The 26985-nt window shown below is 46.7% G+C and overlaps 8 non-coding genes across 8 annotated transcripts; all 8 read left to right on the top strand.

Moving 5' to 3' along the window:
• Positions 1–2839: 2839 nt before the first annotated feature.
• trnan-guu (transfer RNA asparagine (anticodon GUU)) lies at positions 2840–2913 on the top strand. Its single transcript has one exon. It is a non-coding gene; the product is annotated as a tRNA-Asn (tRNA).
• Positions 2914–6198: 3285 nt separating this feature from the next.
• On the top strand, positions 6199–6272 carry trnan-guu (transfer RNA asparagine (anticodon GUU)). Its single transcript has one exon. It is a non-coding gene; the product is annotated as a tRNA-Asn (tRNA).
• A 3286-nt stretch (positions 6273–9558) lies between these two features.
• trnan-guu (transfer RNA asparagine (anticodon GUU)) lies at positions 9559–9632 on the top strand. Its single transcript has one exon. It is a non-coding gene; the product is annotated as a tRNA-Asn (tRNA).
• A 3285-nt stretch (positions 9633–12917) lies between these two features.
• On the top strand, positions 12918–12991 carry trnan-guu (transfer RNA asparagine (anticodon GUU)). The gene has a single exon. It is a non-coding gene; the product is annotated as a tRNA-Asn (tRNA).
• A 3285-nt stretch (positions 12992–16276) lies between these two features.
• Positions 16277–16350, top strand: trnan-guu (transfer RNA asparagine (anticodon GUU)). The gene has a single exon. It is a non-coding gene; the product is annotated as a tRNA-Asn (tRNA).
• A 3285-nt stretch (positions 16351–19635) lies between these two features.
• On the top strand, positions 19636–19709 carry trnan-guu (transfer RNA asparagine (anticodon GUU)). The gene has a single exon. It is a non-coding gene; the product is annotated as a tRNA-Asn (tRNA).
• A 3285-nt stretch (positions 19710–22994) lies between these two features.
• trnan-guu (transfer RNA asparagine (anticodon GUU)) lies at positions 22995–23068 on the top strand. Its single transcript has one exon. It is a non-coding gene; the product is annotated as a tRNA-Asn (tRNA).
• Positions 23069–26353: 3285 nt separating this feature from the next.
• On the top strand, positions 26354–26427 carry trnan-guu (transfer RNA asparagine (anticodon GUU)). The gene has a single exon. It is a non-coding gene; the product is annotated as a tRNA-Asn (tRNA).
• The last annotated feature ends 558 nt before the right edge of the window (positions 26428–26985 follow it).

Genomic DNA, 26985 nt, shown 5'->3' with positions numbered 1-26985 from the left:
GGTTCTGTATTCGTGGGCCGAGTGGTTAATGCGATGTACATGAAATCCATTGCGGTTTCCCCTCGCAGGTGTGAACCCTGCCGAGTACAAAATGAGAAATGTCGTCGAAAAGAAAGGGAGCTTGCTCCCCGGCTTCTTCTTTAAGATTCAAATCAGTGGAGGGGGAAAAATATTTCACTCAAATTGGGACTGGTGGGAATCTGCAACCCACTGCCTGTTCGGGTGGAACAAGCAGATACCCGCAGAGCTTCTTTTGAGGCTATGAGCAAAGTGTTTGGAAATGAGACTAGAAGAGTGAGGTGCTTGAAATCGTGATCGAAATGAAGCAGGCACCTGAGGACAAGGGTGTTTCCTTTGCCAGTGAAAGATACTGCTTCACCAAGTTGGGCCTGTGGAAGGGAATCAGTGACGGTGATTATCTTTGGTTGTTCGCCTTGTGAATGAACCCATTGCTGCGCATGTCCGTGCTAACGTCAGAACTCTGCAGCATGGTGGCGTGAGATACGCACAGGGCCGGGGCCAATGGATGATGCATCTGACTCCACCTCCCTGTTTGAAATGCAGCTCACAGCTTCTTCACACACCCCAATTAATCTTTCTCATTGTCCTGTAGCCGGCATACGGTTTGAATTCCCGATCTGCGGGAATGAGAATCCTTTCACTGTCTCGCGTCAGTAAATGTCCCTGAGAACATCTGAGTCAACTCACAGCGCAGTCATATGAGGGGAAGCTGAAATAGCCCCACATGCTGCTCACGGGCACATTTTATTCTCCCCAACTCAACGCCTCAAACACTGCGGCTCCTGGGAGTGGAAAAGAAACAATCACCAAAACCCAGTCCAAGCTCTGTGAATCTTCAGAAAATCAGCAAACCTTCATCCCTTCGGATTTTCTATCCTGGGCTGACAGGGATGGGTTTTGTCACTCTTTTGTAGGACATTGCAAGTGGATGTTTTGCAAACATGCACTACAATGCAATCTGATTAATCAGGACCTGGATGTTTTCGGTCTTTGAATGTATGTGTTGTGCTCCAGAACTTTGCTGTTCACAGTTTATAATACTTATCTTCCCAGTCCCCTGTATCACTTGTCGAAAATGTTTAATTTGTGTCTTGTAATCCTTTCACTGTCTGCTAATGAGGATAGCGTTTCCGTGTTTTACCTAAATTATCTTGACCTTGCATACCTCAAGCCTCAAGCGAATTTCACGAGAAACCTTCTCCAGTTCAAAAGCCAACTGTTCATGATGGCTCTGTTCCTTGTCACGTGTCCAATTTCAGATCGATGTTGTTAATGTCCCTTCTACTCCTTCAGATCCAGGTTTCGCTCACAGGGCTAGAACAGAACTGTCACCAAATACATTTACCAATCTACGTTCATCCTATCGATTGTATTAGCATCATCAACACTTCTCATCAAAATAACTCGAGAGACTTTCATCACAATTTTCTGTGAACAGTCATACATTAGCTTTGCTGAATGAACCCCAAATTTCTTGAAGTGGCTCCTTATTTTCGGCCCTGATTATTAATCTCTCTACGCATGGGAATGGATCCTTCCCAGCCGCTCTATCTCTCATCAATGTGTGTAGTTCAATTCGATCTCCCATCAGCCTCCTCTGTCCTGATCAAATCCAGGGCAACAGGAACCGTTGGGGCTATGGCGCGGACAGGACAATCCCAATACTCACCTTTCCTGTTAGAACTATTCCATGAGAAAGTTTAGACCACAACTTTGGGCGTGTAGTTGTGGCCGAACACTTAAGGTGTTGGCATAGAGATCCTTTGGGGCTCCCCGCCCAGGGTGGTAACCTGCTGGCTATGATTTCTTCGCTAGCGATTTTAAATGACTTCCTGTTGGTTGCATTATCGCTCAAACTTCACAAAACCCGTCTCAATAAAGACCCGTTTTCTCATGTCTGGGAATTGATTGCCATGCAGGAAACTCGGGTTCTGAACAAACAACGTACCAGACTCACAACGTCAGCTCTGGTTCCCTTTCCACAGATGCTGCTCGACCCGTTGGCTTTCTGCAGTATTCTCTGTGTTTATTAGGCACAAGTGCTGCTTTTCATTCAAGAACTTCAATCCCTGTCCTCTGGTAACTGACTCTGGTCAGTGGCAATTGGTTCTTCTGATCATTAAACTGCCCATTCCCACCGCTTCTTCCTCCATCGTGACCAACAGCCCCAGGAAATCTCCAGTTTTCCTTCTTTGCTCCAAAGCGAACATTCTCCACCTTGGGAATGTCTCCCCAAAATGGAAATTCCTCATCCCTGGACATGAGGCAAGGCGTACAATTGGAAGAGATTTTGGCAAAATATTGTCAGTTCGGAAATGGAAAAATGTTCAAATGTTCATGAAGCAACACAGAAATCCCAGTCTCCAGCTTTGTGAACCTTTAGAAACACTTTGCGAAGCAGATTTCGAGGAGAATGAAAGATGACCGGTCCGATTGAGCAGAGACTGTCCAGACACCGTCCCCTTGTTGACGAGGCCGGGAGGTTGACTCTGATGTTCTTGGCACATGAACTGATCTGAGACAATGAAAGAATTGTCGTTCCTGCACATCATGAATTCAAACCCCTTCTCCCCTGCGAGCCAACGAGAGAACTCGGGAACAGGCAAAACACTGAAAGGCTGGAAGGGCGACGGCCCCGGAGTAAGAAAGCTAGTTCCTCGTGACATGGATGTGTCTGCAGACTGTCCCCGGTATCTCCACAAGAGATCTCCCAGGCTTGATTATGGAAAAGTAAAACTGATAGACGACAATTGTAATTCTCGGCGGGGTGGCTGAAGTATAAAATCACCAGGCGATGGTGCAGCCCAAGTCAGCGCCTGTCTCTGTGGCGCAATTGGTCAGCGCGTTCGGCTGTTAACCGAAAGGTTGGTGGTTCGAGCCCACCCAGGGGCGGTGTGTTCGCTGCCCTTCTTTGGCTTCGAAGCTGTGCGCTTTTAATGGCGTCAGGAAAATTTTCCCCCAACGGAAATCTTCTCCACAAAGGGGTTTCTGAATTGAATTGATGTCTAACGGAAGGGACTGCGTTTGCTGAGAAGACGAGACCAAAAGAGAAACTAGGCAGGTTTGACAGTACCTGTCGGTGAAAACACAATTTTGAAATGTTGCCTCTGATTCTCTTTCCACAGATGTTGCCTGACCTGCTGAGTTCCTCCTGCAATTTCTAACTGAAAGTTCATTTCATCTTTTGGGGTGAAACACCGAAATATCTGCAAACACCATGTGCCGATATTTAACCCTTTCGAATCACTGTGAAGTGATTGGATTCAAACAAACTCTGCGATGATTCACTCTTTCTCAGCTCCATAGGCAGACAGGCCTGGGAAGTCAAGCTGTCAGTGTGGTTCTGTATTCGTGGGCCGAGTGGTTAATGCGATGTACATGAAATCCATTGCGGTTTCCCCTCGCAGGTGTGAACCCTGCCGAGTACAAAATGAGAAATGTCGTCGAAAAGAAAGGGAGCTTGCTCCCCGGCTTCTTCTTTAAGATTCAAATCAGTGGAGGGGGAAAAATATTTCACTCAAATTGGGACTGGTGGGAATCTGCAACCCACTGCCTGTTCGGGTGGAACAAGCAGATACCCGCAGAGCTTCTTTTGAGGCTATGAGCAAAGTGTTTGGAAATGAGACTAGAACAGTGAGGTGCTTGAAATCGTGATCGAAATGAAGCAGGCACCTGAGGACAAGGGTGTTTCTTTTGCCAGTGAAAGATACTGCTTCACCAAGTTGGGCCTGTGGAAGGGAATCAGTGACGGTGATTATCTTTGGTTGTTCGCCTTGTGAATGAACCCATTGCTGCGCATGTCCGTGCTAACGTCAGAACTCTGCAGCATGGTGGCGTGAGATACGCACAGGGCCGGGGCCAATGGATGATGCATCTGACTCCACCTCCCTGTTTGAAATGCAGCTCACAGCTTCTTCACACACCCCAATTAATCTTTCTCATTGTCCTGTAGCCGGCATACGGTTTGAATTCCCGATCTGCGGGAATGAGAATCCTTTCACTGTCTCGCGTCAGTAAATGTCCCTGAGAACATCTGAGTCAACTCACAGCGCAGTCATATGAGGGGAAGCTGAAATAGCCCCACATGCTGCTCACGGGCACATTTTATTCTCCCCAACTCAACGCCTCAAACACTGCGGCTCCTGGGAGTGGAAAAGAAACAATCACCAAAACCCAGTCCAAGCTCTGTGAATCTTCAGAAAATCAGCAAACGTTCATCCCTTCGGATTTTCTATCCTGGGCTGACAGGGATGGGTTTTGTCACTCTTTTGTAGGACATTGCAAGTGGATGTTTTGCAAACATGCACTACAATGCAATCTGATTAATCAGGACCTGGATGTTTTCGGTCTTTGAATGTATGTGTTGTGCTCCAGAACTTTGCTGTTCACAGTTTATAATACTTATCTTCCCAGTCCCCTGTATCACTTGTCGAAAATGTTTAATTTGTGTCTTGTAATCCTTTCACTGTCTGCTAATGAGGATAGCGTTTCCGTGTTTTACCTAAATTATCTTGACCTTGCATACCTCAAGCCTCAAGCGAATTTCACGAGAAACCTTCTCCAGTTCAAAAGCCAACTGTTCATGATGGCTCTGTTCCTTGTCACGTGTCCAATTTCAGATCGATGTTGTTAATGTCCCTTCTACTCCTTCAGATCCAGGTTTCGCTCACAGGGCTAGAACAGAACTGTCACCAAATACATTTACCAATCTACGTTCATCCTATCGATTGTATTAGCATCATCAACACTTCTCATCAAAATAACTCGAGAGACTTTCATCACAATTTTCTGTGAACAGTCATACATTAGCTTTGCTGAATGAACCCCAAATTTCTTGAAGTGGCTCCTTATTTTCGGCCCTGATTATTAATCTCTCTACGCATGGGAATGGATCCTTCCCAGCCGCTCTATCTCTCATCAATGTGTTTAGTTCAATTCGATCTCCCATCAGCCTCCTCTGTCCTGATCAAATCCAGGGCAACAGGAACCGTTGGGGCTATGGCGCGGACAGGACAATCCCAATACTCACCTTTCCTGTTAGAACTATTCCATGAGAAAGTTTAGACCACAACTTTGGGCGTGTAGTTGTGGCCGAACACTTAAGGTGTTGGCGTAGAGATCCTTTGGGGCTCCCCGCCCAGGGTGGTAACCTGCTGGCTATGATTTCTTCGCTGGCGATTTTAAATGACTTCCTGTTGGTTGCATTATCGCTCAAACTTCACAAAACCCGTCTCAATAAAGACCCGTTTTCTCATGTCTGGGAATTGATTGCCATGCAGGAAACTCGGGTTCTGAACAAACAACGTACCAGACTCACAACGTCAGCTCTGTTTCCCTTTCCACAGATGCTGCTCGACCCGTTGGCTTTCTGCAGTATTCTCTGTGTTTATTAGGCACAAGTGCTGCTTTTCATTCAAGAACTTCAATCCCTGTCCTCTGGTAACTGACTCTGGTCAGTGGCAATTGGTTCTTCTGATCATTAAACTGCCCATTCCCACCGTTTCTTCCTCCATCGTGACCAACAGCCCCAGGAAATCTCCAGTTTTCCTTCTTTGCTCCAAAGCGAACATTCTCCACCTTGGGAATGTCTCCCCAAAATGGAAATTCCTCATCCCTGGACATGAGGCAAGGCGTACAATTGGAAGAGATTTTGGCAAAATATTGTCAGTTAGGAAATGGAAAAATGTTCAAATGTTCATGAAGCAACACAGAAATCCCAGTCTCCAGCTTTGTGAACCTTTAGAAACACTTTGCGAAGCGGATTTCGAGGAGAATGAAAGATGACCGGTCCGATTGAGCAGAGACTGTCCAGACACCGTCCCCTTGTTGACGAGGCCGGGAGGTTGACTCTGATGTTCTTGGCACATGAACTGATCTGAGACAATGAAAGAATTGTCGTTCCTGCACATCATGAATTCAAACCCCTTCTCCCCTGCGAGCCAACGAGAGAACTCGGAAACAGGCAAAACACTGAAAGGCTGGAAGGGCGACGGCCCCGGAGTAAGATAGTTAGTTCCTCGTGACATGGATGTGTCTGCAGACTGTCCCCGGTATCTCCACAAGAGATCTCCCAGGCTTGATTATGGAAAAGTAAAACTGATAGACGACAACTGTAATTCTCGGCGGGGAGGCTGAATTACAAAATCACCAGGCGATGTGCAGCCCAAGTCAGCGCCTGTCTCTGTGGCGCAATTGGTCCGCGCGTTCGGCTGTTAACCGAAAGGTTGGTGGTTCGAGCCCACCCAGGGGCGGTGTGTTCGCTGCCCTTCTTTGGCTTCGAAGCTGTGCGCTTTTAATGGCGTCAGGAAAATTTTCCCCCAACGGAAATCTTCTCCACAAAGGGGTTTCTGAATTGAATTGATGTCTAACGGAAGGGACTGCGTTTGCTGAGAAGACGAGACCAAAAGAGAAACTAGGCAGGTTTGACAGTACCTGTCGGTGAAAACACAATTTTGAAATGTTGCCTCTGATTCTCTTTCCACAGATGTTGCCTGACCTGCTGAGTTCCTCCTGCAATTTCTAACTGAAAGTTCATTTCATCTTTTGGGGTGAAACACCGAAATATCTGCAAACACCATGTGCCGATATTTAACCCTTTCGAATCACTGTGAAGTGATTGGATTCAAACAAACTCTGCGATGATTCACTCTTTCTCAGCTCCATAGGCAGACAGGCCTGGGAAGTCAAGCTGTCAGTGTGGTTCTGTATTCGTGGGCCGAGTGGTTAATGCGATGTACATGAAATCCATTGCGGTTTCCCCTCGCAGGTGTGAACCCTGCCGAGTACAAAATGAGAAATGTCGTCGAAAAGAAAGGGAGCTTGCTCCCCGGCTTCTTCTTTAAGATTCAAATCAGTGGAGGGGGAAAAATATTTCACTCAAATTGGGACTGGTGGGAATCTGCAACCCACTGCCTGTTCGGGTGGAACAAGCAGATACCCGCAGAGCTTCTTTTGAGGCTATGAGCAAAGTGTTTGGAAATGAGACTAGAAGAGTGAGGTGCTTGAAATCGTGATCGAAATGAAGCAGGCACCTGAGGACAAGGGTGTTTCCTTTGCCAGTGAAAGATACTGCTTCACCAAGTTGGGCCTGTGGAAGGGAATCAGTGACGGTGATTATCTTTGGTTGTTCGCCTTGTGAATGAACCCATTGCTGCGCATGTCCGTGCGAACGTCAGAACTCTGCAGCATGGTGGCGTGAGATACGCACAGGGCCGGGGCCAATGGATGATGCATCTGACTCCACCTCCCTGTTTGAAATGCAGCTCACAGCTTCTTCACACACCCCAATTAATCTTTCTCATTGTCCTGTAGCCGGCATACGGTTTGAATTCCCGATCTGCGGGAATGAGAATCCTTTCACTGTCTCGCGTCAGTAAATGTCCCTGAGAACATCTGAGTCAACTCACAGCGCAGTCATATGAGGGGAAGCTGAAATAGCCCCACATGCTGCTCACGGGCACATTTTATTCTCCCCAACTCAACGCCTCAAACACTGCGGCTCCTGGGAGTGGAAAAGAAACAATCACCAAAACCCAGTCCAAGCTCTGTGAATCTTCAGAAAATCAGCAAACCTTCATCCCTTCGGATTTTCTATCCTGGGCTGACAGGGATGGGTTTTGTCACTCTTTTGTAGGACATTGCAAGTGGATGTTTTGCAAACATGCACTACAATGCAATCTGATTAATCAGGACCTGGATGTTTTCGGTCTTTGAATGTATGTGTTGTGCTCCAGAACTTTGCTGTTCACAGTTTATAATACTTATCTTCCCAGTCCCCTGTATCACTTGTCGAAAATGTTTAATTTGTGTCTTGTAATCCTTTCACTGTCTGCTAATGAGGATAGCGTTTCCGTGTTTTACCTAAATTATCTTGACCTTGCATACCTCAAGCCTCAAGCGAATTTCACGAGAAACCTTCTCCAGTTCAAAAGCCAACTGTTCATGATGGCTCTGTTCCTTGTCACGTGTCCAATTTCAGATCGATGTTGTTAATGTCCCTTCTACTCCTTCAGATCCAGGTTTCGCTCACAGGGCTAGAACAGAACTGTCACCAAATACATTTACCAATCTACGTTCATCCTATCGATTGTATTAGCATCATCAACACTTCTCATCAAAATAACTCGAGAGACTTTCATCACAATTTTCTGTGAACAGTCATACATTAGCTTTGCTGAATGAACCCCAAATTTCTTGAAGTGGCTCCTTATTTTCGGCCCTGATTATTAATCTCTCTACGCATGGGAATGGATCCTTCCCAGCCGCTCTATCTCTCATCAATGTGTGTAGTTCAATTCGATCTCCCATCAGCCTCCTCTGTCCTGATCAAATCCAGGGCAACAGGAACCGTTGGGGCTATGGCGCGGACAGGACAATCCCAATACTCACCTTTCCTGTTAGAACTATTCCATGAGAAAGTTTAGACCACAACTTTGGGCGTGTAGTTGTGGCCGAACACTTAAGGTGTTGGCATAGAGATCCTTTGGGGCTCCCCGCCCAGGGTGGTAACCTGCTGGCTATGATTTCTTCGCTAGCGATTTTAAATGACTTCCTGTTGGTTGCATTATCGCTCAAACTTCACAAAACCCGTCTCAATAAAGACCCGTTTTCTCATGTCTGGGAATTGATTGCCATGCAGGAAACTCGGGTTCTGAACAAACAACGTACCAGACTCACAACGTCAGCTCTGGTTCCCTTTCCACAGATGCTGCTCGACCCGTTGGCTTTCTGCAGTATTCTCTGTGTTTATTAGGCACAAGTGCTGCTTTTCATTCAAGAACTTCAATCCCTGTCCTCTGGTAACTGACTCTGGTCAGTGGCAATTGGTTCTTCTGATCATTAAACTGCCCATTCCCACCGCTTCTTCCTCCATCGTGACCAACAGCCCCAGGAAATCTCCAGTTTTCCTTCTTTGCTCCAAAGCGAACATTCTCCACCTTGGGAATGTCTCCCCAAAATGGAAATTCCTCATCCCTGGACATGAGGCAAGGCGTACAATTGGAAGAGATTTTGGCAAAATATTGTCAGTTCGGAAATGGAAAAATGTTCAAATGTTCATGAAGCAACACAGAAATCCCAGTCTCCAGCTTTGTGAACCTTTAGAAACACTTTGCGAAGCGGATTTCGAGGAGAATGAAAGATGACCGGTCCGATTGAGCAGAGACTGTCCAGACACCGTCCCCTTGTTGACGAGGCCGGGAGGTTGACTCTGATGTTCTTGGCACATGAACTGATCTGAGACAATGAAAGAATTGTCGTTCCTGCACATCATGAATTCAAACCCCTTCTCCCCTGCGAGCCAACGAGAGAACTCGGGAACAGGCAAAACACTGAAAGGCTGGAAGGGCGACGGCCCCGGAGTAAGAAAGCTAGTTCCTCGTGACATGGATGTGTCTGCAGACTGTCCCCGGTATCTCCACAAGAGATCTCCCAGGCTTGATTATGGAAAAGTAAAACTGATAGACGACAATTGTAATTCTCGGCGGGGAGGCTGAAGTATAAAATCACCAGGCGATGGTGCAGCCCAAGTCAGCGCCTGTCTCTGTGGCGCAATTGGTCAGCGCGTTCGGCTGTTAACCGAAAGGTTGGTGGTTCGAGCCCACCCAGGGGCGGTGTGTTCGCTGCCCTTCTTTGGCTTCGAAGCTGTGCGCTTTTAATGGCGTCAGGAAAATTTTCCCCCAACGGAAATCTTCTCCACAAAGGGGTTTCTGAATTGAATTGATGTCTAACGGAAGGGACTGCGTTTGCTGAGAAGACGAGACCAAAAGAGAAACTAGGCAGGTTTGACAGTACCTGTCGGTGAAAACACAATTTTGAAATGTTGCCTCTGATTCTCTTTCCACAGATGTTGCCTGACCTGCTGAGTTCCTCCTGCAATTTCTAACTGAAAGTTCATTTCATCTTTTGGGGTGAAACACCGAAATATCTGCAAACACCATGTGCCGATATTTAACCCTTTCGAATCACTGTGAAGTGATTGGATTCAAACAAACTCTGCGATGATTCACTCTTTCTCAGCTCCATAGGCAGACAGGCCTGGGAAGTCAAGCTGTCAGTGTGGTTCTGTATTCGTGGGCCGAGTGGTTAATGCGATGTACATGAAATCCATTGCGGTTTCCCCTCGCAGGTGTGAACCCTGCCGAGTACAAAATGAGAAATGTCGTCGAAAAGAAAGGGAGCTTGCTCCCCGGCTTCTTCTTTAAGATTCAAATCAGTGGAGGGGGAAAAATATTTCACTCAAATTGGGACTGGTGGGAATCTGCAACCCACTGCCTGTTCGGGTGGAACAAGCAGATACCCGCAGAGCTTCTTTTGAGGCTATGAGCAAAGTGTTTGGAAATGAGACTAGAACAGTGAGGTGCTTGAAATCGTGATCGAAATGAAGCAGGCACCTGAGGACAAGGGTGTTTCTTTTGCCAGTGAAAGATACTGCTTCACCAAGTTGGGCCTGTGGAAGGGAATCAGTGACGGTGATTATCTTTGGTTGTTCGCCTTGTGAATGAACCCATTGCTGCGCATGTCCGTGCTAACGTCAGAACTCTGCAGCATGGTGGCGTGAGATACGCACAGGGCCGGGGCCAATGGATGATGCATCTGACTCCACCTCCCTGTTTGAAATGCAGCTCACAGCTTCTTCACACACCCCAATTAATCTTTCTCATTGTCCTGTAGCCGGCATACGGTTTGAATTCCCGATCTGCGGGAATGAGAATCCTTTCACTGTCTCGCGTCAGTAAATGTCCCTGAGAACATCTGAGTCAACTCACAGCGCAGTCATATGAGGGGAAGCTGAAATAGCCCCACATGCTGCTCACGGGCACATTTTATTCTCCCCAACTCAACGCCTCAAACACTGCGGCTCCTGGGAGTGGAAAAGAAACAATCACCAAAACCCAGTCCAAGCTCTGTGAATCTTCAGAAAATCAGCAAACGTTCATCCCTTCGGATTTTCTATCCTGGGCTGACAGGGATGGGTTTTGTCACTCTTTTGTAGGACATTGCAAGTGGATGTTTTGCAAACATGCACTACAATGCAATCTGATTAATCAGGACCTGGATGTTTTCGGTCTTTGAATGTATGTGTTGTGCTCCAGAACTTTGCTGTTCACAGTTTATAATACTTATCTTCCCAGTCCCCTGTATCACTTGTCGAAAATGTTTAATTTGTGTCTTGTAATCCTTTCACTGTCTGCTAATGAGGATAGCGTTTCCGTGTTTTACCTAAATTATCTTGACCTTGCATACCTCAAGCCTCAAGCGAATTTCACGAGAAACCTTCTCCAGTTCAAAAGCCAACTGTTCATGATGGCTCTGTTCCTTGTCACGTGTCCAATTTCAGATCGATGTTGTTAATGTCCCTTCTACTCCTTCAGATCCAGGTTTCGCTCACAGGGCTAGAACAGAACTGTCACCAAATACATTTACCAATCTACGTTCATCCTATCGATTGTATTAGCATCATCAACACTTCTCATCAAAATAACTCGAGAGACTTTCATCACAATTTTCTGTGAACAGTCATACATTAGCTTTGCTGAATGAACCCCAAATTTCTTGAAGTGGCTCCTTATTTTCGGCCCTGATTATTAATCTCTCTACGCATGGGAATGGATCCTTCCCAGCCGCTCTATCTCTCATCAATGTGTTTAGTTCAATTCGATCTCCCATCAGCCTCCTCTGTCCTGATCAAATCCAGGGCAACAGGAACCGTTGGGGCTATGGCGCGGACAGGACAATCCCAATACTCACCTTTCCTGTTAGAACTATTCCATGAGAAAGTTTAGACCACAACTTTGGGCGTGTAGTTGTGGCCGAACACTTAAGGTGTTGGCGTAGAGATCCTTTGGGGCTCCCCGCCCAGGGTGGTAACCTGCTGGCTATGATTTCTTCGCTGGCGATTTTAAATGACTTCCTGTTGGTTGCATTATCGCTCAAACTTCACAAAACCCGTCTCAATAAAGACCCGTTTTCTCATGTCTGGGAATTGATTGCCATGCAGGAAACTCGGGTTCTGAACAAACAACGTACCAGACTCACAACGTCAGCTCTGTTTCCCTTTCCACAGATGCTGCTCGACCCGTTGGCTTTCTGCAGTATTCTCTGTGTTTATTAGGCACAAGTGCTGCTTTTCATTCAAGAACTTCAATCCCTGTCCTCTGGTAACTGACTCTGGTCAGTGGCAATTGGTTCTTCTGATCATTAAACTGCCCATTCCCACCGCTTCTTCCTCCATCGTGACCAACAGCCCCAGGAAATCTCCAGTTTTCCTTCTTTGCTCCAAAGCGAACATTCTCCACCTTGGGAATGTCTCCCCAAAATGGAAATTCCTCATCCCTGGACATGAGGCAAGGCGTACAATTGGAAGAGATTTTGGCAAAATATTGTCAGTTAGGAAATGGAAAAATGTTCAAATGTTCATGAAGCAACACAGAAATCCCAGTCTCCAGCTTTGTGAACCTTTAGAAACACTTTGCGAAGCGGATTTCGAGGAGAATGAAAGATGACCGGTCCGATTGAGCAGAGACTGTCCAGACACCGTCCCCTTGTTGACGAGGCCGGGAGGTTGACTCTGATGTTCTTGGCACATGAACTGATTTGAGACAATGAAAGAATTGTCGTTCCTGCACATCATGAATTCAAACCCCTTCTCCCCTGCGAGCCAACGAGAGAACTCGGAAACAGGCAAAACACTGAAAGGCTGGAAGGGCGACGGCCCCGGAGTAAGAAAGCTAGTTCCTCGTGACATGGATGTGTCTGCAGACTGTCCCCGGTATCTCCACAAGAGATCTCCCAGGCTTGATTATGGAAAAGTAAAACTGATAGACGACAACTGTAATTCTCGGCGGGGAGGCTGAATTACAAAATCACCAGGCGATGTGCAGCCCAAGTCAGCGCCTGTCTCTGTGGCGCAATTGGTCCGCGCGTTCGGCTGTTAACCGAAAGGTTGGTGGTTCGAGCCCACCCAGGGGCGGTGTGTTCGCTGCCCTTCTTTGGCTTCGAAGCTGTGCGCTTTTAATGGCGTCAGGAAAATTTTCCCCCAACGGAAATCTTCTCCACAAAGGGGTTTCTGAATTGAATTGATGTCTAACGGAAGGGACTGCGTTTGCTGAGAAGACGAGACCAAAAGAGAAACTAGGCAGGTTTGACAGTACCTGTCGGTGAAAACACAATTTTGAAATGTTGCCTCTGATTCTCTTTCCACAGATGTTGCCTGACCTGCTGAGTTCCTCCTGCAATTTCTAACTGAAAGTTCATTTCATCTTTTGGGGTGAAACACCGAAATATCTGCAAACACCATGTGCCGATATTTAACCCTTTCGAATCACTGTGAAGTGATTGGATTCAAACAAACTCTGCGATGATTCACTCTTTCTCAGCTCCATAGGCAGACAGGCCTGGGAAGTCAAGCTGTCAGTGTGGTTCTGTATTCGTGGGCCGAGTGGTTAATGCGATGTACATGAAATCCATTGCGGTTTCCCCTCGCAGGTGTGAACCCTGCCGAGTACAAAATGAGAAATGTCGTCGAAAAGAAAGGGAGCTTGCTCCCCGGCTTCTTCTTTAAGATTCAAATCAGTGGAGGGGGAAAAATATTTCACTCAAATTGGGACTGGTGGGAATCTGCAACCCACTGCCTGTTCGGGTGGAACAAGCAGATACCCGCAGAGCTTCTTTTGAGGCTATGAGCAAAGTGTTTGGAAATGAGACTAGAAGAGTGAGGTGCTTGAAATCGTGATCGAAATGAAGCAGGCACCTGAGGACAAGGGTGTTTCCTTTGCCAGTGAAAGATACTGCTTCACCAAGTTGGGCCTGTGGAAGGGAATCAGTGACGGTGATTATCTTTGGTTGTTCGCCTTGTGAATGAACCCATTGCTGCGCATGTCCGTGCTAACGTCAGAACTCTGCAGCATGGTGGCGTGAGATACGCACAGGGCCGGGGCCAATGGATGATGCATCTGACTCCACCTCCCTGTTTGAAATGCAGCTCACAGCTTCTTCACACACCCCAATTAATCTTTCTCATTGTCCTGTAGCCGGCATACGGTTTGAATTCCCGATCTGCGGGAATGAGAATCCTTTCACTGTCTCGCGTCAGTAAATGTCCCTGAGAACATCTGAGTCAACTCACAGCGCAGTCATATGAGGGGAAGCTGAAATAGCCCCACATGCTGCTCACGGGCACATTTTATTCTCCCCAACTCAACGCCTCAAACACTGCGGCTCCTGGGAGTGGAAAAGAAACAATCACCAAAACCCAGTCCAAGCTCTGTGAATCTTCAGAAAATCAGCAAACCTTCATCCCTTCGGATTTTCTATCCTGGGCTGACAGGGATGGGTTTTGTCACTCTTTTGTAGGACATTGCAAGTGGATGTTTTGCAAACATGCACTACAATGCAATCTGATTAATCAGGACCTGGATGTTTTCGGTCTTTGAATGTATGTGTTGTGCTCCAGAACTTTGCTGTTCACAGTTTATAATACTTATCTTCCCAGTCCCCTGTATCACTTGTCGAAAATGTTTAATTTGTGTCTTGTAATCCTTTCACTGTCTGCTAATGAGGATAGCGTTTCCGTGTTTTACCTAAATTATCTTGACCTTGCATACCTCAAGCCTCAAGCGAATTTCACGAGAAACCTTCTCCAGTTCAAAAGCCAACTGTTCATGATGGCTCTGTTCCTTGTCACGTGTCCAATTTCAGATCGATGTTGTTAATGTCCCTTCTACTCCTTCAGATCCAGGTTTCGCTCACAGGGCTAGAACAGAACTGTCACCAAATACATTTACCAATCTACGTTCATCCTATCGATTGTATTAGCATCATCAACACTTCTCATCAAAATAACTCGAGAGACTTTCATCACAATTTTCTGTGAACAGTCATACATTAGCTTTGCTGAATGAACCCCAAATTTCTTGAAGTGGCTCCTTATTTTCGGCCCTGATTATTAATCTCTCTACGCATGGGAATGGATCCTTCCCAGCCGCTCTATCTCTCATCAATGTGTGTAGTTCAATTCGATCTCCCATCAGCCTCCTCTGTCCTGATCAAATCCAGGGCAACAGGAACCGTTGGGGCTATGGCGCGGACAGGACAATCCCAATACTCACCTTTCCTGTTAGAACTATTCCATGAGAAAGTTTAGACCACAACTTTGGGCGTGTAGTTGTGGCCGAACACTTAAGGTGTTGGCGTAGAGATCCTTTGGGGCTCCCCGCCCAGGGTGGTAACCTGCTGGCTATGATTTCTTCGCTGGCGATTTTAAATGACTTCCTGTTGGTTGCATTATCGCTCAAACTTCACAAAACCCGTCTCAATAAAGACCCGTTTTCTCATGTCTGGGAATTGATTGCCATGCAGGAAACTCGGGTTCTGAACAAACAACGTACCAGACTCACAACGTCAGCTCTGTTTCCCTTTCCACAGATGCTGCTCGACCCGTTGGCTTTCTGCAGTATTCTCTGTGTTTATTAGGCACAAGTGCTGCTTTTCATTCAAGAACTTCAATCCCTGTCCTCTGGTAACTGACTCTGGTCAGTGGCAATTGGTTCTTCTGATCATTAAACTGCCCATTCCCACCGCTTCTTCCTCCATCGTGACCAACAGCCCCAGGAAATCTCCAGTTTTCCTTCTTTGCTCCAAAGCGAACATTCTCCACCTTGGGAATGTCTCCCCAAAATGGAAATTCCTCATCCCTGGACATGAGGCAAGGCGTACAATTGGAAGAGATTTTGGCAAAATATTGTCAGTTAGGAAATGGAAAAATGTTCAAATGTTCATGAAGCAACACAGAAATCCCAGTCTCCAGCTTTGTGAACCTTTAGAAACACTTTGCGAAGCGGATTTCGAGGAGAATGAAAGATGACCGGTCCGATTGAGCAGAGACTGTCCAGACACCGTCCCCTTGTTGACGAGGCCGGGAGGTTGACTCTGATGTTCTTGGCACATGAACTGATCTGAGACAATGAAAGAATTGTCGTTCCTGCACATCATGAATTCAAACCCCTTCTCCCCTGCGAGCCAACGAGAGAACTCGGAAACAGGCAAAACACTGAAAGGCTGGAAGGGCGACGGCCCCGGAGTAAGAAAGCTAGTTCCTCGTGACATGGATGTGTCTGCAGACTGTCCCCGGTATCTTCACAAGAGATCTCCCAGGCTTGATTATGGAAAAGTAAAACTGATAGACGACAACTGTAATTCTCGGCGGGGAGGCTGAATTACAAAATCACCAGGCGATGTGCAGCCTAAGTCAGCGCCTGTCTCTGTGGCGCAATTGGTCAGCGCGTTCGGCTGTTAACCGAAAGGTTGGTGGTTCGAGCCCACCCAGGGGCGGTGTGTTCGCTGCCCTTCTTTGGCTTCGAAGCTGTGCGCTTTTAATGGCGTCAGGAAAATTTTCCCCCAACGGAAATCTTCTCCACAAAGGGGTTTCTGAATTGAATTGATGTCTAACGGAAGGGACTGCGTTTGCTGAGAAGACGAGACCAAAAGAGAAACTAGGCAGGTTTGACAGTACCTGTCGGTGAAAACACAATTTTGAAATGTTGCCTCTGATTCTCTTTCCACAGATGTTGCCTGACCTGCTGAGTTCCTCCTGCAATTTCTAACTGAAAGTTCATTTCATCTTTTGGGGTGAAACACCGAAATATCTGCAAACACCATGTGCCGATATTTAACCCTTTCGAATCACTGTGAAGTGATTGGATTCAAACAAACTCTGCGATGATTCACTCTTTCTCAGCTCCATAGGCAGACAGGCCTGGGAAGTCAAGCTGTCAGTGTGGTTCTGTATTCGTGGGCCGAGTGGTTAATGCGATGTACATGAAATCCATTGCGGTTTCCCCTCGCAGGTGTGAACCCTGCCGAGTACAAAATGAGAAATGTCGTCGAAAAGAAAGGGAGCTTGCTCCCCGGCTTCTTCTTTAAGATTCAAATCAGTGGAGAGGGAAAAATATTTCACTCAAATTGGGACTGGTGGGAATCTGCAACCCACTGCCTGTTCGGGTGGAACAAGCAGATACCCGCAGAGCTTCTTTTGAGGCTATGAGCAAAGTGTTTGGAAATGAGACTAGAAGAGTGAGGTGCTTGAAATCGTGATCGAAATGAAGCAGGCACCTGAGGACAAGGGTGTTTCCTTTGCCAGTGAAAGATACTGCTTCACCAAGTTGGGCCTGTGGAAGGGAATCAGTGACGGTGATTATCTTTGGTTGTTCGCCTTGTGAATGAACCCATTGCTGCGCATGTCCGTGCTAACGTCAGAACTCTGCAGCATGGTGGCGTGAGATACGCACAGGGCCGGGGCCAATGGATGATGCATCTGACTCCACCTCCCTGTTTGAAATGCAGCTCACAGCTTCTTCACACACCCCAATTAATCTTTCTCATTGTCCTGTAGCCGGCATACGGTTTGAATTCCCGATCTGCGGGAATGAGAATCCTTTCACTGTCTCGCGTCAGTAAATGTCCCTGAGAACATCTGAGTCAACTCACAGCGCAGTCATATGAGGGGAAGCTGAAATAGCCCCACATGCTGCTCACGGACACATTTTATTCTCCCCAACTCAACGCCTCAAACACTGCGGCTCCTGGGAGTGGAAAAGAAACAATCACCAAAACCCAGTCCAAGCTCTGTGAATCTTCAGAAAATCAGCAAACGTTCATCCCTTCGGATTTTCTATCCTGGGCTGACAGGGATGGGTTTTGTCACTCTTTTGTAGGACATTGCAAGTGGATGTTTTGCAAACATGCACTACAATGCAATCTGATTAATCAGGACCTGGATGTTTTCGGTCTTTGAATGTATGTGTTGTGCTCCAGAACTTTGCTGTTCACAGTTTATAATACTTATCTTCCCAGTCCCCTGTATCACTTGTCGAAAATGTTTAATTTGTGTCTTGTAATCCTTTCACTGTCTGCTAATGAGGATAGCGTTTCCGTGTTTTACCTAAATTATCTTGACCTTGCATACCTCAAGCCTCAAGCGAATTTCACGAGAAACCTTCTCCAGTTCAAAAGCCAACTGTTCATGATGGCTCTGTTCCTTGTCACGTGTCCAATTTCAGATCGATGTTGTTAATGTCCCTTCTACTCCTTCAGATCCAGGTTTCGCTCACAGGGCTAGAACAGAACTGTCACCAAATACATTTACCAATCTACGTTCATCCTATCGATTGTATTAGCATCATCAACACTTCTCATCAAAATAACTCGAGAGACTTTCATCACAATTTTCTGTGAACAGTCATACATTAGCTTTGCTGAATGAACCCCAAATTTCTTGAAGTGGCTCCTTATTTTCGGCCCTGATTATTAATCTCTCTACGCATGGGAATGGATCCTTCCCAGCCGCTCTATCTCTCATCAATGTGTGTAGTTCAATTCGATCTCCCATCAGCCTCCTCTGTCCTGATCAAATCCAGGGCAACAGGAACCGTTGGGGCTATGGCGCGGACAGGACAATCCCAATACTCACCTTTCCTGTTAGAACTATTCCATGAGAAAGTTTAGACCACAACTTTGGGCGTGTAGTTGTGGCCGAACACTTAAGGTGTTGGCGTAGAGATCCTTTGGGGCTCCCCGCCCAGGGTGGTAACCTGCTGGCTATGATTTCTTCGCTGGCGATTTTAAATGACTTCCTGTTGGTTGCATTATCGCTCAAACTTCACAAAACCCGTCTCAATAAAGACCCGTTTTCTCATGTCTGGGAATTGATTGCCATGCAGGAAACTCGGGTTCTGAACAAACAACGTACCAGACTCACAACGTCAGCTCTGTTTCCCTTTCCACAGATGCTGCTCGACCCGTTGGCTTTCTGCAGTATTCTCTGTGTTTATTAGGCACAAGTGCTGCTTTTCATTCAAGAACTTCAATCCCTGTCCTCTGGTAACTGACTCTGGTCAGTGGCAATTGGTTCTTCTGATCATTAAACTGCCCATTCCCACCGTTTCTTCCTCCATCGTGACCAACAGCCCCAGGAAATCTCCAGTTTTCCTTCTTTGCTCCAAAGCGAACATTCTCCACCTTGGGAATGTCTCCCCAAAATGGAAATTCCTCATCCCTGGACATGAGGCAAGGCGTACAATTGGAAGAGATTTTGGCAAAATATTGTCAGTTAGGAAATGGAAAAATGTTCAAATGTTCATGAAGCAACACAGAAATCCCAGTCTCCAGCTTTGTGAACCTTTAGAAACACTTTGCGAAGCGGATTTCGAGGAGAATGAAAGATGACCGGTCCGATTGAGCAGAGACTGTCCAGACACCGTCCCCTTGTTGACGAGGCCGGGAGGTTGACTCTGATGTTCTTGGCACATGAACTGATCTGAGACAATGAAAGAATTGTCGTTCCTGCACATCATGAATTCAAACCCCTTCTCCCCTGCGAGCCAACGAGAGAACTCGGAAACAGGCAAAACACTGAAAGGCTGGAAGGGCGACGGCCCCGGAGTAAGATAGTTAGTTCCTCGTGACATGGATGTGTCTGCAGACTGTCCCCGGTATCTCCACAAGAGATCTCCCAGGCTTGATTATGGAAAAGTAAAACTGATAGACGACAACTGTAATTCTCGGCGGGGAGGCTGAATTACAAAATCACCAGGCGATGTGCAGCCCAAGTCAGCGCCTGTCTCTGTGGCGCAATTGGTCAGCGCGTTCGGCTGTTAACCGAAAGGTTGGTGGTTCGAGCCCACCCAGGGGCGGTGTGTTCGCTGCCCTTCTTTGGCTTCGAAGCTGTGCGCTTTTAATGGCGTCAGGAAAATTTTCCCCCAACGGAAATCTTCTCCACAAAGGGGTTTCTGAATTGAATTGATGTCTAACGGAAGGGACTGCGTTTGCTGAGAAGACGAGACCAAAAGAGAAACTAGGCAGGTTTGACAGTACCTGTCGGTGAAAACACAATTTTGAAATGTTGCCTCTGATTCTCTTTCCACAGATGTTGCCTGACCTGCTGAGTTCCTCCTGCAATTTCTAACTGAAAGTTCATTTCATCTTTTGGGGTGAAACACCGAAATATCTGCAAACACCATGTGCCGATATTTAACCCTTTCGAATCACTGTGAAGTGATTGGATTCAAACAAACTCTGCGATGATTCACTCTTTCTCAGCTCCATAGGCAGACAGGCCTGGGAAGTCAAGCTGTCAGTGTGGTTCTGTATTCGTGGGCCGAGTGGTTAATGCGATGTACATGAAATCCATTGCGGTTTCCCCTCGCAGGTGTGAACCCTGCCGAGTACAAAATGAGAAATGTCGTCGAAAAGAAAGGGAGCTTGCTCCCCGGCTTCTTCTTTAAGATTCAAATCAGTGGAGGGGGAAAAATATTTCACTCAAATTGGGACTGGTGGGAATCTGCAACCCACTGCCTGTTCGGGTGGAACAAGCAGATACCCGCAGAGCTTCTTTTGAGGCTATGAGCAAAGTGTTTGGAAATGAGACTAGAAGAGTGAGGTGCTTGAAATCGTGATCGAAATGAAGCAGGCACCTGAGGACAAGGGTGTTTCCTTTGCCAGTGAAAGATACTGCTTCACCAAGTTGGGCCTGTGGAAGGGAATCAGTGACGGTGATTATCTTTGGTTGTTCGCCTTGTGAATGAACCCATTGCTGCGCATGTCCGTGCTAACGTCAGAACTCTGCAGCATGGTGGCGTGAGATACGCACAGGGCCGGGGCCAATGGATGATGCATCTGACTCCACCTCCCTGTTTGAAATGCAGCTCACAGCTTCTTCACACACCCCAATTAATCTTTCTCATTGTCCTGTAGCCGGCATACGGTTTGAATTCCCGATCTGCGGGAATGAGAATCCTTTCACTGTCTCGCGTCAGTAAATGTCCCTGAGAACATCTGAGTCAACTCACAGCGCAGTCATATGAGGGGAAGCTGAAATAGCCCCACATGCTGCTCACGGGCACATTTTATTCTCCCCAACTCAACGCCTCAAACACTGCGGCTCCTGGGAGTGGAAAAGAAACAATCACCAAAACCCAGTCCAAGCTCTGTGAATCTTCAGAAAATCAGCAAACCTTCATCCCTTCGGATTTTCTATCCTGGGCTGACAGGGATGGGTTTTGTCACTCTTTTGTAGGACATTGCAAGTGGATGTTTTGCAAAAATGCACTACAATGCAATCTGATTAATCAGGACCTGGATGTTTTCGGTCTTTGAATGTATGTGTTGTGCTCCAGAACTTTGCTGTTCACAGTTTATAATACTTATCTTCCCAGTCCCCTGTATCACTTGTCGAAAATGTTTAATTTGTGTCTTGTAATCCTTTCACTGTCTGCTAATGAGGATAGCGTTTCCGTGTTTTACCTAAATTATCTTGACCTTGCATACCTCAAGCCTCAAGCGAATTTCACGAGAAACCTTCTCCAGTTCAAAAGCCAACTGTTCATGATGGCTCTGTTCCTTGTCACGTGTCCAATTTCAGATCGATGTTGTTAATGTCCCTTCTACTCCTTCAGATCCAGGTTTCGCTCACAGGGCTAGAACAGAACTGTCACCAAATACATTTACCAATCTACGTTCATCCTATCGATTGTATTAGCATCATCAACACTTCTCATCAAAATAACTCGAGAGACTTTCATCACAATTTTCTGTGAACAGTCATACATTAGCTTTGCTGAATGAACCCCAAATTTCTTGAAGTGGCTCCTTATTTTCGGCCCTGATTATTAATCTCTCTACGCATGGGAATGGATCCTTCCCAGCCGCTCTATCTCTCATCAATGTGTGTAGTTCAATTCGATCTCCCATCAGCCTCCTCTGTCCTGATCAAATCCAGGGCAACAGGAACCGTTGGGGCTATGGCGCGGACAGGACAATCCCAATACTCACCTTTCCTGTTAGAACTATTCCATGAGAAAGTTTAGACCACAACTTTGGGCGTGTAGTTGTGGCCGAACACTTAAGGTGTTGGCGTAGAGATCCTTTGGGGCTCCCCGCCCAGGGTGGTAACCTGCTGGCTATGATTTCTTCGCTGGCGATTTTAAATGACTTCCTGTTGGTTGCATTATCGCTCAAACTTCACAAAACCCGTCTCAATAAAGACCCGTTTTCTCATGTCTGGGAATTGATTGCCATGCAGGAAACTCGGGTTCTGAACAAACAACGTACCAGACTCACAACGTCAGCTCTGTTTCCCTTTCCACAGATGCTGCTCGACCCGTTGGCTTTCTGCAGTATTCTCTGTGTTTATTAGGCACAAGTGCTGCTTTTCATTCAAGAACTTCAATCCCTGTCCTCTGGTAACTGACTCTGGTCAGTGGCAATTGGTTCTTCTGATCATTAAACTGCCCATTCCCACCGCTTCTTCCTCCATCGTGACCAACAGCCCCAGGAAATCTCCAGTTTTCCTTCTTTGCTCCAAAGCGAACATTCTCCACCTTGGGAATGTCTCCCCAAAATGGAAATTCCTCATCCCTGGACATGAGGCAAGGCGTACAATTGGAAGAGATTTTGGCAAAATATTGTCAGTTAGGAAATGGAAAAATGTTCAAATGTTCATGAAGCAACACAGAAATCCCAGTCTCCAGCTTTGTGAACCTTTAGAAACACTTTGCGAAGCGGATTTCGAGGAGAATGAAAGATGACCGGTCCGATTGAGCAGAGACTGTCCAGACACCGTCCCCTTGTTGACGAGGCCGGGAGGTTGACTCTGATGTTCTTGGCACATGAACTGATCTGAGACAATGAAAGAATTGTCGTTCCTGCACATCATGAATTCAAACCCCTTCTCCCCTGCGAGCCAACGAGAGAACTCGGAAACAGGCAAAACACTGAAAGGCTGGAAGGGCGACGGCCCCGGAGTAAGAAAGCTAGTTCCTCGTGACATGGATGTGTCTGCAGACTGTCCCCGGTATCTCCACAAGAGATCTCCCAGGCTTGATTATGGAAAAGTAAAACTGATAGACGACAACTGTAATTCTCGGCGGGGAGGCTGAATTACAAAATCACCAGGCGATGTGCAGCCCAAGTCAGCGCCTGTCTCTGTGGCGCAATTGGTCCGCGCGTTCGGCTGTTAACCGAAAGGTTGGTGGTTCGAGCCCACCCAGGGGCGGTGTGTTCGCTGCCCTTCTTTGGCTTCGAAGCTGTGCGCTTTTAATGGCGTCAGGAAAATTTTCCCCCAACGGAAATCTTCTCCACAAAGGGGTTTCTGAATTGAATTGATGTCTAACGGAAGGGACTGCGTTTGCTGAGAAGACGAGACCAAAAGAGAAACTAGGCAGGTTTGACAGTACCTGTCGGTGAAAACACAATTTTGAAATGTTGCCTCTGATTCTCTTTCCACAGATGTTGCCTGACCTGCTGAGTTCCTCCTGCAATTTCTAACTGAAAGTTCATTTCATCTTTTGGGGTGAAACACCGAAATATCTGCAAACACCATGTGCCGATATTTAACCCTTTCGAATCACTGTGAAGTGATTGGATTCAAACAAACTCTGCGATGATTCACTCTTTCTCAGCTCCATAGGCAGACAGGCCTGGGAAGTCAAGCTGTCAGTGTGGTTCTGTATTCGTGGGCCGAGTGGTTAATGCGATGTACATGAAATCCATTGCGGTTTCCCCTCGCAGGTGTGAACCCTGCCGAGTACAAAATGAGAAATGTCGTCGAAAAGAAAGGGAGCTTGCTCCCCGGCTTCTTCTTTAAGATTCAAATCAGTGGAGGGGGAAAAATATTTCACTCAAATTGGGACTGGTGGGAATCTGCAACCCACTGCCTGTTCGGGTGGAACAAGCAGATACCCGCAGAGCTTCTTTTGAGGCTATGAGCAAAGTGTTTGGAAATGAGACTAGAAGAGTGAGGTGCTTGAAATCGTGATCGAAATGAAGCAGGCACCTGAGGACAAGGGTGTTTCCTTTGCCAGTGAAAGATACTGCTTCACCAAGTTGGGCCTGTGGAAGGGAATCAGTGACGGTGATTATCTTTGGTTGTTCGCCTTGTGAATGAACCCATTGCTGCGCATGTCCGTGCTAACGTCAGAACTCTGCAGCATGGTGGCGTGAGATACGCACAGGGCCGGGGCCAATGGATGATGCATCTGACTCCACCTCCCTGTTTGAAATGCAGCTCACAGCTTCTTCACACACCCCAATTAATCTTTCTCATTGTCCTGTAGCCGGCATACGGTTTGAATTCCCGATCTGCGGGAATGAGAATCCTTTCACTGTCTCGCGTCAGTAAATGTCCCTGAGAACATCTGAGTCAACTCACAGCGCAGTCATATGAGGGGAAGCTGAAATAGCCCCACATGCTGCTCACGGGCACATTTTATTCTCCCCAACTCAACGCCTCAAACACTGCGGCTCCTGGGAGTGGAAAAGAAACAATCACCAAAACCCAGTCCAAGCTCTGTGAATCTTCAGAAAATCAGCAAACCTTCATCCCTTCGGATTTTCTATCCTGGGCTGACAGGGATGGGTTTTGTCACTCTTTTGTAGGACATTGCAAGTGGATGTTTTGCAAAAATGCACTACAATGCAATCTGATTAATCAGGACCTGGATGTTTTCGGTCTTTGAATGTATGTGTTGTGCTCCAGAACTTTGCTGTTCACAGTTTATAATACTTATCTTCCCAGTCCCCTGTATCACTTGTCGAAAATGTTTAATTTGTGTCTTGTAATCCTTTCACTGTCTGCTAATGAGGATAGCGTTTCCGTGTTTTACCTAAATTATCTTGACCTTGCATACCTCAAGCCTCAAGCGAATTTCACGAGAAACCTTCTCCAGTTCAAAAGCCAACTGTTCATGATGGCTCTGTTCCTTGTCACGTGTCCAATTTCAGATCGATGTTGTTAATGTCCCTTCTACTCCTTCAGATCCAGGTTTCGCTCACAGGGCTAGAACAGAACTGTCACCAAATACATTTACCAATCTACGTTCATCCTATCGATTGTATTAGCATCATCAACACTTCTCATCAAAATAACTCGAGAGACTTTCATCACAATTTTCTGTGAACAGTCATACATTAGCTTTGCTGAATGAACCCCAAATTTCTTGAAGTGGCTCCTTATTTTCGGCCCTGATTATTAATCTCTCTACGCATGGGAATGGATCCTTCCCAGCCGCTCTATCTCTCATCAATGTGTGTAGTTCAATTCGATCTCCCATCAGCCTCCTCTGTCCTGATCAAATCCAGGGCAACAGGAACCGTTGGGGCTATGGCGCGGACAGGACAATCCCAATACTCACCTTTCCTGTTAGAACTATTCCATGAGAAAGTTTAGACCACAACTTTGGGCGTGTAGTTGTGGCCGAACACTTAAGGTGTTGGCGTAGAGATCCTTTGGGGCTCCCCGCCCAGGGTGGTAACCTGCTGGCTATGATTTCTTCGCTGGCGATTTTAAATGACTTCCTGTTGGTTGCATTATCGCTCAAACTTCACAAAACCCGTCTCAATAAAGACCCGTTTTCTCATGTCTGGGAATTGATTGCCATGCAGGAAACTCGGGTTCTGAACAAACAACGTACCAGACTCACAACGTCAGCTCTGTTTCCCTTTCCACAGATGCTGCTCGACCCGTTGGCTTTCTGCAGTATTCTCTGTGTTTATTAGGCACAAGTGCTGCTTTTCATTCAAGAACTTCAATCCCTGTCCTCTGGTAACTGACTCTGGTCAGTGGCAATTGGTTCTTCTGATCATTAAACTGCCCATTCCCACCGCTTCTTCCTCCATCGTGACCAACAGCCCCAGGAAATCTCCAGTTTTCCTTCTTTGCTCCAAAGCGAACATTCTCCACCTTGGGAATGTCTCCCCAAAATGGAAATTCCTCATCCCTGGACATGAGGCAAGGCGTACAATTGGAAGAGATTTTGGCAAAATATTGTCAGTTAGGAAATGGAAAAATGTTCAAATGTTCATGAAGCAACACAGAAATCCCAGTCTCCAGCTTTGTGAACCTTTAGAAACACTTTGCGAAGCGGATTTCGAGGAGAATGAAAGATGACCGGTCCGATTGAGCAGAGACTGTCCAGACACCGTCCCCTTGTTGACGAGGCCGGGAGGTTGACTCTGATGTTCTTGGCACATGAACTGATCTGAGACAATGAAAGAATTGTCGTTCCTGCACATCATGAATTCAAACCCCTTCTCCCCTGCGAGCCAACGAGAGAACTCGGAAACAGGCAAAACACTGAAAGGCTGGAAGGGCGACGGCCCCGGAGTAAGAAAGCTAGTTCCTCGTGACATGGATGTGTCTGCAGACTGTCCCCGGTATCTCCACAAGAGATCTCCCAGGCTTGATTATGGAAAAGTAAAACTGATAGACGACAACTGTAATTCTCGGCGGGGAGGCTGAATTACAAAATCACCAGGCGATGTGCAGCCCAAGTCAGCGCCTGTCTCTGTGGCGCAATTGGTCCGCGCGTTCGGCTGTTAACCGAAAGGTTGGTGGTTCGAGCCCACCCAGGGGCGGTGTGTTCGCTGCCCTTCTTTGGCTTCGAAGCTGTGCGCTTTTAATGGCGTCAGGAAAATTTTCCCCCAACGGAAATCTTCTCCACAAAGGGGTTTCTGAATTGAATTGATGTCTAACGGAAGGGACTGCGTTTGCTGAGAAGACGAGACCAAAAGAGAAACTAGGCAGGTTTGACAGTACCTGTCGGTGAAAACACAATTTTGAAATGTTGCCTCTGATTCTCTTTCCACAGATGTTGCCTGACCTGCTGAGTTCCTCCTGCAATTTCTAACTGAAAGTTCATTTCATCTTTTGGGGTGAAACACCGAAATATCTGCAAACACCATGTGCCGATATTTAACCCTTTCGAATCACTGTGAAGTGATTGGATTCAAACAAACTCTGCGATGATTCACTCTTTCTCAGCTCCATAGGCAGACAGGCCTGGGAAGTCAAGCTGTCAGTGTGGTTCTGTATTCGTGGGCCGAGTGGTTAATGCGATGTACATGAAATCCATTGCGGTTTCCCCTCGCAGGTGTGAACCCTGCCGAGTACAAAATGAGAAATGTCGTCGAAAA

This window comes from Chiloscyllium punctatum, chromosome 36 (genome assembly GCF_047496795.1).
Source record: "Chiloscyllium punctatum isolate Juve2018m chromosome 36, sChiPun1.3, whole genome shotgun sequence".
Classification (NCBI taxonomy): domain Eukaryota; kingdom Metazoa; phylum Chordata; class Chondrichthyes; order Orectolobiformes; family Hemiscylliidae; genus Chiloscyllium; species Chiloscyllium punctatum.
This window is presented reverse-complemented; position numbering and strand designations above follow the sequence as displayed.